Consider the following 15,603-nt stretch of genomic DNA (forward strand, 5'->3'; position numbering starts at 1 on the left):
GTCTTCCATGCGTCCTCGAGGAGAAGGTTCTTCTATGGGACAATCCTTCAAACAGTCCACCGCTCCCTGGCCATGGTTGCACGTTGACTCCGCTAGAGTTGTCGACGTTGAGAGGTAGTCGGATTTTGTCCGATGAGTAGGTCAGTCATGGAGTTTGATCCTGTAGTACTTAGTTATTCCATTTCCATCCCGTAATTTCTCCGCTGCCCACCATCTTAATATATAGGTCTGGGTTGGTGCCAATGAAGATTGGCTTGCATACCTCCGGCCGGATACCACCATCATTTTGCACAACATCCACAGCAGTGCGGCCGTTCCCGTAGACCCCTTCTCCACCATTGGGATCGGCCTTCCGGACTGGCTGGGCTTGAATACGTATGATGATGCCTACATGAGATTGAAGAAGATAGCAATTGCGAACCCGCCGACAAAGCGACGCGGCTACAACGATTACTATCTCATCGCGGTGTTCGACATAAGGATTGCCATCAATGCAAGAAGCAGTAACGGCAGAGGCTGACGCATGTTGGCCGCGGCAGATTTGTACCCCTACACGTTCGAAGACGTCGTGTGCCATCTAGGCCGCATCTTCGCGGTGACAAGCCAGGGGACTTGTTTCATCTGGTTGCCATCCTACGGTACGGGAGATTACAAACGGAATGCACAAAGCCACAAACCATCATTTGCATCCCTAACGGTACTCCATTATTTTGCAGGGACCAGTCATCCCCCGATCAAAATAAGATCGCCGATCCTGGATGTGCATTTCCATCCACGATTCGGTCTAACCTGGAACCTTGTAGCTAACTTTGGCATATTGGGATCAACTATCTTAGCAGTCGTTACCCGTGGTACCACTGATGTGCAACATGGTCACACGATCTACCACGATCGGACCGTCACCATCTACCCAGGTATTCCATTTAGTATTATATTTTTTAACCCTCTCGCCTTCTCTTTCATTCTTGTACTACTTACTAGTACTAGTAGGAGTACTTTTTACCTTGGAGTAGCTAGCTAGGCCCTTGAAGACTTGAACCCACTAGCTGCCACCATTTTTGTTTTTCCATGTCTTGCTATCTCATCCACGTAGCCAAGAGTGGCTATATATAATAAGTTGGTTATTTTACTTCCTCTATACTGGAATAGTACTATTTGCTGCACAATATTACTGACCGCCATATTTGAGCACAACATTATTATGCATGGACCTTGACTATGTACGTCACCATGTGTCCAGATCTGAGATGCCGCGTGTACCAGATGAACGGCGCCGAGTTCGACCCCCGTAATGCTACGTGGGTGCCGAGGAACACTCTTGGAGAGTACTCACTTTTCATTGGGGACAGCTACCCCATTGTGAAGCGGATGCCACCTTCCGTGCACGACACCGAAGGCCTGTCGTTCATGAAGCATGGCTGTGTCTTCGGTGTGCACCGCCGGATGAACGACATGCTGGGACACGCTATCCCTGATTTATGCCGCTTCAGCTTGGATGAGTCTCCATCGTGTGGAACCGGACTAGAAAGCTGCGACAATGATTCCCGTTGCCCACCGCTATGGATCGTGCCATCCATGAAGAACACCTGGGACTGGAACCTGGAGGAGGACATGTAGCGCATCTATAACGTGTAAGTGGAGTATGGTAAATTGTGAACGGTAGCGCTGTGAATATATGTAGACTAGTCGTGCACAAATTTATCACATGAATTGGAGATGAACTTGTGTGGCATACTGGCATTTGTCCTTCAGAATTTATTACTAGTAAATGTGTTATACGTACATGCAACTTGTGTGGTTGTTGCACGGGCTCCAACATGCTCTTTGAGAAAAAAAAGGTGGCACAGCTTTGGATATAGGTGACGTGGCGGCATCATACAGTAGCATTGTTCGCTATAGTTGTAGTATACTCCTACTAGGACGACAACTCCTATAAAACCTTGCGCTTGGATCTTTGCCTCTTTGGGAGGTTCAAAAGTTCGTACTCGTGTGAACCTTGCACTTGGCTCTTCGCCTCTTCGGAAGGTCCAACAATCATGATACTACAGTACAATATGCTTTTGGCAATCTGACACCGATTGAACTGTTGTACTTCCACCGCGAGGGCGAGGGCGAGGGAGAGGGCACTGTAGTCAAAACCCTCTCCTCGTCCTGCGAGCCACCGCGCGCGTGGGCGAGGGAGAGGCGTAGTAAGCAAGCTTCTCCTCGTTCGGCGAGTTGACGGGACACATCAAAGCAGTACTAGTACTAGTCCATATTGCGTCCTTTCCGGTTAATATGGCTTAATTTGAAACGAGAAAAATACACTAGCGGTCAACGTATGTAACAATACGCTCTTTACGGTCACTATATATAGTTTTGCGGTGATTATACAATCACTAGCTCATCGTAGAGCACCGTATTGCACCCTACTGACTGGCCACATAGTCGATGTGGTACTTTGTTGACTGGTTAAATTGCCACCTGGTTTCTGGGTCCAACCTGTCAGTTGGCAGAGCAAAGAAATCAGTTAAACAAAACTTTACGCAGGCGCGACAGGAGTCCAACCCTTGTGCGCAAAACACCCTGGCTGTGTATGTGAGTGCATGAATGTGTACTCCCTCGGTCTTCCAACAAAGAGTGTACATCGGCTAAAAAACAAAGAGTGTACATCTACACTTCCAATGCATTTAGCCTTTAATCTAAATCGATATTGATTGACTAATGCACCAACTTGTGCTCTAGGTATAGGCTACATGTCTATCCTTAATTACAGCATGCAACAACCTTCATTTAATCTTCTTCTCTCAATGGTCGCATGCAGACATAAGTCTGCTACTTTTGGGCGTTAATTATGCCCTGGTCAATGTGTAAATCTCTAAATGTACAGTCTTTCACGGACGTAGGGAGTGAAGGAAATATGCCCTAGAGGCAATAATAAAGTTGTTATTTATATTTCCTTATATCATGATAAATGTTTATTATTCATGCTAGAATTGTATTAACCGGAAACTTAGTACATGTGTGAATACATAGACAAACAAAGTGTCACTAGTATGCCTCTACTTGACTAGCTCGTTAATCAAAGATGGTCAAGTTTCCTAGCCATAGACATGAATTGTCATTTGATGAACGGGATAACATCATTAGATAATGATGTGATTGACTTGACCCATTCCGTTAGCTTAGCACTTCATCGTTTAGTATGTTGCTATTGCTTTCTTCATGACTTATACATGTTCCTGAGACTATGAGATTATGCCACTCCCGAATACCGGAGGAACACTTTGTGTGCTACCAAATGTCACAACGTAACTGGGTGATTATAAAGGTGCTCTACAGGTGTCTCCGATGGTGTTTGTTGAGTTGGCATAGATCGAGACTAGGATTTGTCACTCCGATTGTCGGAGAGGTATCTCTGGGCCCTCTCGGTAATGCACATCACTATAAGCCTTGCAAGCAATGTGACTAATGAGTTAGTTGCGGGATGATGCATTACGGAACGGGTAAAGAGACTTGCCGGTAACGAGATTGAACTAGGTATTGAGATACCGACGATCGAATCTCGGGCAAGTAACATACCGATGAAAAAGGGAACAACGTGTGTTGTTATGCGGTTTGACCGATAAAGATCTTCGTAGAATATGTGGGAGCCAATATGAGCATCCAGGTTCCGCTATTGGTTATTAACCGGAGACGTGTCTCGGTCATGTCTACATAGTTCTCGAACCCGTAGGGTCCGCAAGCTTAACATTCGGTGAAGATAGGTATTATGAGTTTATGTGTTTTGATGTACGGAAGATAGTTCGGAGTCCTGGATATGATCACGGACATGAAAAGGAGTCTCAAAATGGTCGAGGCATAACGATCGATATATTGGACGACTATGTTTGGACATCGGAATGGTTCCGGGTGAGTTCGGGCATGTACTGGAGTACCGGGAGGTTACCGGAACCCCCCGGGAGGTATATGGGCCTTATTGGGCCTTAGTGGGAGAGAAGAGAGGGAGGCATAGGAGGGGGCGCGCCCCCCTCAAGCCCAATCCGAATTGGGTGCCCCCCCTTTCCTTCCCCCTCTCTCCCCCTTCCTTCCACTCCTAGTCCAACTAGGGAAGGGGGGAATCCTACTCCCGGTGGGAGTAGGACTCCCCATGGGGCGCGCCATAAGAGGGCCGGCCCTCCCCCTCCTCCACTCCTTTATATACGGAGGAGGGAGGGACCCCATAGACACACAAGTTGATCATTGATCTCTTAGCCGTGTGCGGTGCCCCCCTCCACCATAATCCACCTCGGTCATATCGTTGCAGTGCTTAGGCGAAGCCCTGCGCTGGTAGCTTCATCATCACCGTCATCACGCCTTCGTGCTGACGAAACTCTCCCGTGACACTCTGCTGGATCATGAGTTCATGGGACGTCATCGAGCTGAACGTGTGCTGAACTCATAGGTGCCGTGCATTCGGTACTTGGATCAGTCGGATCGTGAATATGTACGACTACATCAACCGCGTTGATAAAACGCTTCCGCTTATGGTCTATGAGGGTACGTGGACAACACTCTCCCGCTCGTTGCTATGCATCACCATGATCTTGCGTGTGCGTAGGAAATTTTTTGAAATTACTGCGTTCCCCAACAGTGGCATCCGAGCCAGGTTTATGCGTAGATGTTATTGGCACGAGTAGAACACAAGTGAGTTGTGGGCGATACTAGTCATACTGCTTACCAGCATGTCACACTTTCATTCGGCGATATTGTTGGATGAAGCGGCCCGGACCAACATTACGCATACGCTTACGCGAGACTGGTTCTACCGACGTGCTTCGCACACAGGTGGCTGGCGGGTGTCAGTTTCTCCAACCTTAGTTGAATCGAGTGTGGCTATTCCCGGTCCTTGTTGAAGGTTAAAACAACACATACTTGACGAAATATCATTGTGGTTTTGATGCGTAGGTAAGAACGGTTCTTGCTTAGCCCGTAGCAGCCACGTAAAACTTGCAACAACAAAGTAGAGGACGTATAACTTGTTTTTGCAGGGCATGTTGTGATGTGATATGGTTAAGACATGATGCTAAATTTTATTGTATGAGATGATCATGTTTTGTAACGGAGTTATCGGCAACTGGCAGGAGCCATATGGTTGTCGCTTTATTGTATGCAATGCAATCGCCTTGTAATTGTTTTTACTTTATCACTAAGTGGTAGCGATAGTCGTAGAAACAATAGTTGGCGAGAAAACAATGATGCTACGATGGAGATCAAGGTGTCGCGCCGGTGACGATGGTGATCATGACGGTGCTTTGAAGATGGAGATCAAAGGCACAAGATAATGATGGCCATATCATATCACTTATATTGATTGCATGTGATGTTTATCTTTTATGCATCTTATTCTGCTTTGATTGACGGTAGCATTATAAGATGATCTCTCACTAAATTTCAAGGTACAAGTGTTCTCCCTGAGTATGCACCGTTGCAAAAGTTCGTCGTGCCGAGACACCACGTGATGATCGGGTGTGATAAACTCTACGTTCACATACAACGGGTGCAAGCCAGTTTTGCACACGCAGAATACTCGGGTTAAACGTGATGAGTCTAGCATATGCAGACATGGCCTCGGAACACTGAGACCGAAAGGTCGAGCGTGAATCATATAGTAGATATGATCAACATAGTGATGTTCACCATTGAAAACTACTCCATCTCACGTGATGATCGGACATGGTTTAGGTTATTTGGATCACGTGATCACTTAGATGATTAGAGGGATGTCTATCTAAGTGGAAGTTCTTAAGTAATATGATTAATTGAACTTTAATTTATCATGAACTTAGTACCTGATAGTATTTTGCATGTCTATGTTGTTGTAGATCAATGGCCCGTGCTACTGTTCCTTTGAATTTTAATGCGTTCCTTGAGAAAGCTAAGTTGAAAGATGATGGTAGCAATTACACGGACTGGGTCCGTAACTTGAGGATTATCCTCATTGCTGCACAGAAGAATTACGCCCTGGAAGCACCGCTGGGTGCCAGGCCTGCTGCAGATGCTACTGATGACGTTAAGAACGTCTGGCAGAGCAAAGCTGATGACTACTCGATAGTTCAGTGTGTCATGCTTTACGGCTTAGAACCGGGAATTCAACGACGTTTTGAACGTCATGGAGCATATGAGATGTTCCAGGAGTTGAAGTTAATATTTCAAGCAAATGCTCGGATTGAGAGATATGAAGTCTCCAATAAGTTTTACAGCTGCAAGATGGAGGAGAATAGTTCTGTCAGTGAACATATACTCAAAATGTCTGGGTATAACAATCACTTGATTCAACTGGGAGTTAATCTTCCTAATGATAGTGTCATTGACAGAATTCTTCAATCACTGCCACCAAGCTACAAAAGCTTCGTGATGAACTATAACATGCAAGGGATGGATAAGACAATTCCCGAGCTCTTCGCAATGCTAAAGGTTGTGGAGGTAGAAATCAAGAAGGAGCATCAAGTGTTGATGGTCAACAAGACCACCAGTTTCAAGAAAAAGGGTAAAGGGAAGAAGGGGAGCTTCAAGAAGAACGGCAAGCAAGTTGCTGCTCAAGTGAAGAAGCCCAAGTCTGGACCTAAGCCTGAGACTGGGTGCTTCTACTGCAAAGGGACTCGTCACTGGAAGCGGAACTGCCCGAAGTATTTGGCGGATAAGAAGGATGGCAAGGTGAACAAAGGTATATGTGATATAGATGTTATTGATGTGTACCTTACTAATGCTCGCAATAGCAGCTGGGTATTTGATACTGGTTCTGTTGCTAATATTTGCAACTCGAAACAGGGACTACAGATTAAGCGAAGATTGGCTAAGGACGAGGTGACGATGCGCGTGGGAAATGGTTCCAAAGTCGATGTGATTGCCGTCGGCACGCTACCTCTACATCTACCTTCGGGATTAGTTTTAAACCTGAATAATTGTTATTTGGTGCCAGCGTTGAGCATGAACATTATATCTGGATCTTGTTTGATGCGAGACGGTTATTCATTTAAATCTGAGAATAATGGTTGTTCTATTTATATGAGTAATATCTTTTATGGTCATGCACCCTTGAAGAGTGGTCTATTTTTGTTGAATCTTGATAGTAGTGATACACATATTCATAATATTGAAGTCAAAAGATGCAGAGTTGATAATGATAGTGCAACTTATTTGTGGCACTGCTGTTTGGGTCATATTGGTGTAAAGCGCATGAAGAAACTCCATTCTGATGGACTTTTGGAATCACTTGATTATGAATCACTTGGTACTTGCGAACCATGCCTCATGGGCAAGATGACTAAAACTCCGTTCTCCGGAACAATGGAGCGAGCAACAGGTTTATTGGAAATCATACATACTGATGTATGTGGTCCGATGAATATGAAGCTTGCGGCGGGTATCGTTATTTTCTCACCTTCACAGATGATTTGAGCAGATATCGGTATATCTACTTGATGAAACATATGTCTGAAACATTTGAAAAGTTCAAAGAATTTTAGAGTGAAGTGGAAAATCATCGTAACAAGAAAATAAAGTTTCTACGATCTGATCATGGAGGAGAATATTTGAGTTACGAGTTTGGTCTTCATTTGAAACAATGCGGAATAGTTTCGCAACTCACGCCACCCGGAACACCACAGCGTAATGGTGTGGCCGAACGTCGTAACCGCACTTTATTAGATATGGTGCGATCTATGATGTCTCTTACTGATTTACCGCTATCATTTTGGGGTTATGCTTTAGAGACGGCTGCATTCACGTTAAATAGGGCACCATCTAAATCCGATGAGACGACGCCTTATGAACGGTGGTTTGGCAAGAAAACTGTCGTTTCTTAAAGTTTGGGGTTGCGATGCTTATGTGAAAAAGCTTCAACCTGATAAGCTCGAGCCCAAATCGGAGAAATGTGTCTTCATAGGATACCCAAAGGAGACTGTTGGGTACACCTTCTATCACAGATCCGAAGGCAAAACATTCATTGCTAAGAATGGATCCTTTCAAGAGAAGGAGTTTCTCTCGAAAGAAGTGAATGGGAGGAAAGTAGAAACTTGATGAGGTAATTGTACCTGCTCCCTTATTGGAAAGTAGTTCATCACAGAAATCAGTTCCTGTGATCCCTACACCAATTAGTGAGGAAGCTAATGATAATGATCATGAAACTTCAGATCAAGTTACTACCGAACCTCGTAGGTCAACCAGAGTAGGATCCGCACCAGAGTGCTACGGTAATCCTGTTCTGGAGGTCATGTTACTAGACCATGACAAACCTACGAACTATGAGGAAGCGATGATGAGCCCAGATTCCCTGAAATGGCTTGAGGCCATGAAATCTGAGATGGGATCCATGTATGAGAACAAAGTGTGGACTTTGGTTGACTTGCCCGATGATCGGCAAGCCATAGAGAATAAATGGATCTTCAAGAAGAAGACTGACGCTGATGGTAATGTTACTGTCTACAAAGCACGACTTGTCGCGAAGGGTTTTCGACAAGTTCAAGGAGTTGACTACGATGAGATCTTCTCACCCGTAGCGATGCTTAAGTCTGTCGGAATCATGTTAGCAATTGCTGCATTTTATGATTATGAAATTTGGCAAATGGATGTAAAGACTGCATTCCTGAGTGGATTTCTGGAAGAAGAGTTGTATATGATGCAACCTGAAGGTTTTATCGATCCAAAGAGTACTAACAAGGTGTGCAAGCTCCAGCGATCCATTTATGGACTGGTGCAAGCCTCTCGGAGTTGGAATAAACATTTTGATAGTATGATCCAAGCATATGGTTTTATACAGACTTTTGGAGAAGCCTGTATTTACAAGAAAGTGAGTGGGAGCTCTGTAGCATTTTTGATATTATATGTGGATGACATATTGTTGATTGGAAATGATATAGAATTTCTGGATAGCATCAAAGGATACTTGAACAAGAGTTTTTCAATGAAAGACCTCGGTGATCAAGATCTATAGAGATAGATCAAGACGCTTAATTGGACTTTCACAAAGCACATACCTTGACAAAGTTTTGAAGAAGTTCAAAATGGATCAAGCAAAGAAAGGGTTCTTGCCTGTGTTACAAGGTGTGAAGTTGAGTAAGACTCAATGCCCGACCACTGCAGAAGATAGAGAGAAGATGAAAGATGTTCCCTATGCTTCAGCCATAGTCTCTATCATGTATGCAATGCTGTGTACCAGACCTGATGTGTGCCTTGCTATAAGTTTAGCAGGGAGGTACCAAAGTAATCCAGGAGTGGATCACTGGACAGCGGTCCAGAACATCCTGAAATACCTGAAAAGGACTAAGGATATGTTTCTCGTTTATGGAGGTGACAAAGAGCTCATCATAAATGGTTACGTCGATGCAAGCTTTGACACTGTTCTGCATGACTCTAAATCACAAACCGGATACGTGTTTATATTAAACGGTGGAGCTGTAAGTTGGTGCGGTTCTAAGCAAAGCGTCATGGCGGGATCTACGTGTGAAGCGGAGTACATAGCTGCTTCGGAAGCAGCAAATGAAGGAGTCTGGATGAAGGGGTTCATATCCGATCTAGGTGTCATACCTAGTGCATCGGGTCCAATGAAAATCTTTTGTGACAATACTGGTGCAATTGCCTTGGCAAAGGAATCCATATTTCACAAGAGAACCAAGCACATCAAGAGACACTTCAATTCCATCCGCGATTAAGTAAAGGAGGGAGACATAGAGATTTGCAAGATACATACGGATCTGAATGTTGCAGACCCGTTGACTAAGCCTCTCTCACGAACAAAACATGATAAGCACCAAGACTCCATGGGTATTAGAATCATTACTGTGTAATCTAGATTATTGACTCTAGTGCAAGTGGGAGACTGAAGGAAATATGCCCTAGAGGCAATAATAAAGTTGTTATTTATATTTCCTTATATCATGATAAATGTTTATTATTCATGCTAGAATTGTATTAACCAGAAACTTAGTACATGTGTGAATACATAGACAAACAGAGTGTCACTAGTATGCCTCTACTTGACTAGCTCGTTAATCGAAGATGGTTAAGTTTCCTAGCCATAGACATGAACTGTCATTTGATGAAAGGGATCACATCATTAGAGAATGATGTGATTTACTTGACCCATTCCGTTAGCTTAGCACTTGATCGTTTAGTATGTTTCTATTGCTTTCTTCATGACTTATACATGTTCCTATGACTATGAGATTATGCAACTCCCGAATACTGGAGGAACACTTTGTGTGCTACCAAATGTCACAACGTAATTAGGTGATTATAAAGGTGCTCTACAGGTGTCTCCGATGGTATTTGTTGAGTTGGCATAGATCGAGATTAGGATTTGTCACTCCGACTGTCGGAGAGGTATCTCTGGGCCCTCTCGGTAATGCACATCACTATAAGCCTTGCAAGCAATGTGACTAATGAGTTAGTTGTGGGATGATGCATTACGGAACGAGTAAAGAGACTTGCCGGTAACGAGATTGAACTAGGTATTGAGATATCGACGATCGAATCTCGGGCAAGTAACATACCGATGACAAAGGGAACAACGTATGTTGTTATGCGGTTTGACCGATAAAGATCTTCGTAGAATATGTGGGAGCCAATATGAGCATCCAGGTTCCGCTATTGGTTATTGAACAGAGACGTGTCTCGGTCATGTCTACATAGTTCTCGAACCCGTAGGGTCTACACGCTTAACGTTCGGTGACGATAGGTATTATGAGTTTATGTGTTTTGATGTACGGAAGATAGTTCGGAGTCCTGGATATGATCACGGACATGACAAGGAGTCTCGAAATGGTCAATACATAAACATCGATATATTGGACGACTATGTTTGGACATCGGAATGGTTCTGTGTGAGTTCGGGCATATACCGGAGTACCGGGAGGTTACCGAACCCCCGGGAGGTATATGGGCCTTAGTGGGAGAGAAGAGAGGGAGGCATAGGAGGGGGCGCGCCCCCCTCAAGCCCAATCCGAATTGGGTGGGGGCCGGCCCCCCCTTTCCTTCCCCCTCTCTCCCCCTTCCTTCCACTCGTAGTCCAACTAGGGAAGGGGGGAATCCTACTCCCGGTGGGAGTAGGACTCCCCATTTGGCGTGCCATAGGAGGGCCGGCCCTCCCCCTCCTCCACTCCTTTATATACGGAGGAGGGAGGGACCCCATAGACACACAAGTTGATCATTGATCTCTTAGCCGTGTGCGGTGCCCCCCTCCACCATAATCCACCTCGGTCATATCATTGCAGTGCTTAGGCGAAGCCCTGCGCCGGTAGCTTCATCATCACCGTCATCACGCCGTCGTGCTGACGAAACTCTCCCGCGACACTCTGCTGGATCGTGAGTTCATGGGACGTCATCGAGCTGAACGTGTGCTGGACTCGGAGGTGCCGTGCATTCGTTACTTGGATCGGTCGGATCGTGAAGACGTACGACTACATCAACCGCGTTGATAAAACGCTTCCGCTTACGGTCTACGAGGGTACGTGGATAACACTCTCCCGCTTGTTGCTATGCATCACCATGGTCTTGCGTGTGTGTAGGAATTTTTTTTGAAATTACTGCGTTCCCCAATAGGGAGTAGGTTGAGCACTTGAGCGTGAGCGTGTATGTTGCGTCGTGTGCTGTGTGCCACATGGGTGTGTGAGTGTTGCGTGCGTCCATGTGTACGTGTGAGTGTTGCATGTTCCATGCATGCATGCATGAGGCTTTTACTCCCTCCCATTGACATGTTCATATTTCAAGCTTCCTCTGTTCCCTCCATATGGTGATACTCCCTTTGTTCTCAAATACGGAGTAAAAGCCTCCCTCTGTTCCCAAATACGGAGTATTTGTCTTTCTAGAGATTTCAACAAGTGACTACGTACGGAGCAAAATGAGTGAAGTGAGCATAGAGGCATAGGGATACTGTAGATAGGAAGTCTTCGCGATCCATTATTCCCCATCTCGGTCAGAGAGAACTATTCAACTAGTCTTCGCAGTGAAGTGACAATATATGCTGCAGCAGATGGGACACACACGTGTTGGTGTTACTAAATCAGCTTTACCTAGTACTGCCATCATGTTTGCCAGTAGAGCACGCTTCGTCAAATACGCCTACGCACCTCTCTCCTCCATTAACTGACATATGGGCCCCCTTGAGGTAGAATCACATGTCATCGGCGTAACTATTTACACTCTGAAGGACGATATATCCTGGTAGTAGTACTAGTAGAATTGAGATTTAATGCACTTTCTTCCCCGTCTTTCACTCTTCTTCCTCCACTCTTCTTATTTCTCCTCTCTTCCCCATCGTCGGCCGCACACCATTTCCCCCCGCTCACTGCTCGCCCGCCCGCGCCATCTTCTTTGGTAGCTCGTGCGTACCATATCCCCCCGCTCACTACTCGGCCACACACGCCATCTTCTTCGCTCGCTCGCCCGAATCCACTTCCCTGCTGGCTCGCACGCACCGAAAACCCCAATCACTCAGCGCCCTAAAAAAACCTATGGCAGAACCGACTGACACGCAGAGCCGCGATTGGAATTCCCTCCCCAATGTTCTCTTGGAGCGGATCTGTAATCGTATGGACCTACTCAGCACCGTCCGTCTGGCCGCATGCTCGGTGTCTTTGTACCGTCTACTCGTCTGCAACCGGCCGGCTCTTTTGAAGACACCCTGCTTGCTGATGCCCGATCCTCGCAGGTGGCCCCGACACCGACTTGATGATCCTACGGAGGTTGCCGTGGTGCCCCTCGACATGCTACCATGACCCGTCCACCTGTCCTTCATGCGCGGCCACTACTGGGCGGGCATGAAGGCCAACTAGATCGTCCTCATCCACCAATCTGGTAGTCCGTGGCGTCTCGTGGATATCTACACCCAGCAAGAGATCACCCTTCCATCGTTGGATACTGCCGCCATTGAGCCTCGCGGCCCGCCGGACACTCCTACCTACTACGCACGAGACGCGTCAAGCTTTTGGCTCGACCTCTGTTTGCTGAAAGTTGTAATCTGTGAAGTGCCCACACCATCAGAAGACTACATGGATTACAAGCTCATTGACTTGTTCAACATGGGATTAGTCTATCTGGAATCCGGTCGCCATACATGGTTATGGCTCATCGTTAATCCTGTTGAGGCAACATTTTATGTGCTGCTATAGTGCACGATGGCACCGTTTACGCGGTCGACGCACAGGTTGGCTGCCTATACTTGTGGAATCTATCGTCGTGTAATTGTTCTATCTCATCTCATCTTTACCTTATGAATACGACTGCCTATTCATTGTTACAAATTTAGAATAGATAGTATGTCTATAACCACATCATTGCTATATGTTCCTCTCATTTCCTAGATTTTTATGACCACACATGTTATTGTTAGAGTTGATATGGGAACAATTGGCATCTAATGATTGTTAGAATATATATTATGAGCATAACCTCATGATTGCTATATGTTACTCTCATTTCCAAGATTTTTATAACAACGCATGTTATTGCCTAGAGTTGATATGAGAACAATAGTGAGTGCTATGGTAGAATATGAGTAGGCCCTGTCATAGCTGTTTTCCTCTCATTGTTACATGATGTTTGAACCATGACATATTGCTAGAATATGAAAGCCATTGGCTTATTTTTTTTACTTGGGGTATGATTATGACCACGGCATTGCAATTCTCTGTCTATGATATGTCTCACTGTTATAATAATCTTAATTCCACACATACTTTGAACATAATTGTTTATTTTTGTCCTTTTGGTCTCCAATTTGAATTGTTGCAGCAGACGCAAATGCGCTGGCCTTCATGATTCCAGGACCTGGAATCATACCAGCCGATGGGTGGTGGCTTATCGCTCGTTCAGCTGACGGCGGTCATTTGATGCTCATTCGCACATACCAAATTGAAAAAAACATTACACCAAACCACATGCAATACAATGCCTGGGGCGTTCGTGACATTGATGGCTATGGCTGCTTCGTGTTCGAGAAAGATCCCGGCTCCGTTGGGCCAGGCGTATTCAACTGGAGGCGGGTTTACAACCTCGGCAACCACTCCATGTTCCTCGGGCTCAATTATCCGATCATCCAACCAATCATCGATCATATCACCGGCGATGATTACCGTGCTATGCAACTTCCATTCGCCAGGGGGGGGACTGTGTTTACACATCATACCATGGGTTTCATGAATCACCATATCCAGAGATTCGTCGACACAGCTTGTTGTCAGATAATCTTCAGTGTGTGAAAGGCATCAAGCTTCCATGCGATGGATGGCTTTTGCAAACCCGACATGCGGCGATGTGGTTCATGCCAACAGCAAATATGCACAACTTGATTCGTACTGATATCTAGACTGAGCCATGTATTCTGCTGCTGTAGCACGACCCTCTTTTGTTGGATATTATGTATTGTTGTTAGTTTGAAGCACTCCTCTGGTTTGAAGGATAGATACCTTTCTGGGATCAAGTGCATCCTAACTCGCCTACGTAGGATGTACTGATAATGATGATGGAGATGTTGTGCAGAAGCTATTCAATTAGGCTTCAAGTGCGTACTTGTTAGTTAAACCTATGGTTAAAATGTGACACTAAATATGACTAGTAAGTAGTACAGTAGCAGTACTAGTATACGTCGGTCAAATTATTCATCATGTCCACACATTGAATTGACGTGACAACACGCTGCGCGTGAGGCGACACAAGAATCCCGGCGACGTGTTTGGGTATTGTGGACTTCAGATTTGGAGTACCACTTATCTGTCGAAATCTTTCATCATTCACTTAAAATAGTCGATTGATCATACATTGAGTACCATATAACTAGAATTAACCGATGCAAGTCCAAGAAGGATTGGCCGGTGCTGCCGGCTGGCGTCAAGTTCGATCCCACGGATCAGGAGCTGATCGAGCACCTTGAGGCCAAAGTGAGTGCTGACAGCGCGAGATCTCACCCTCTCATCGATTTGTTCATACCAACCATCGACAGCGAGCATGGCATATGCTACACCCATCCTGAGAAACTTCCAGGTAAGACACCGATTGGCTCTACTTGCACAAACATATTCCTTTGTTTATAGCTCTATTTTTCTTTTTAGATGCAGACCTAGTGATGCAATTACAATTTGACGGTTAATAAAAAGTGAAACAAGTGACTGCAACATGCCAAAAATGTTATGAAAATGCCAACTACGTACACTAAAACCTGTATTCGACAATACTGCAGGTATCACACTGAGTGGCCTAAGCAAGCATTTCATCCAGTGCAATTCCAGGGGATACAAAAGGGGCACGTGGACGCGTCGCAAGATACAGTCCAAGTGCGGCATGCACACGATGTGGCACAAGACTGGCAATACCTTGCCGGTGATGGTCAACAGCCGGCAGACGGGCAGCAAAAAGGTTCTGGTGCTGCACACCAACAAGAACTTCAACCAGCAGAGGACCAACTGGGTGATGCACCAGTACCACCTCGGGGACCTGGAGCAAGAGAAGGAGCAGGAGCTGGTCCTCTGCAAGATTTTATACCAGACGAACACTAGGGCCATGAGTAAAAAGATTATAAGTTAGTTTGGTATTGTTACTTGTACTACCTTGTCGTCTGCAAGTTGGTATTGTTATTAACGATCTTTCGGT

Source organism: Triticum aestivum, chromosome 1D, assembly GCF_018294505.1.
Source record: "Triticum aestivum cultivar Chinese Spring chromosome 1D, IWGSC CS RefSeq v2.1, whole genome shotgun sequence".
In the NCBI taxonomy this organism is placed as follows: domain Eukaryota; kingdom Viridiplantae; phylum Streptophyta; class Magnoliopsida; order Poales; family Poaceae; genus Triticum; species Triticum aestivum.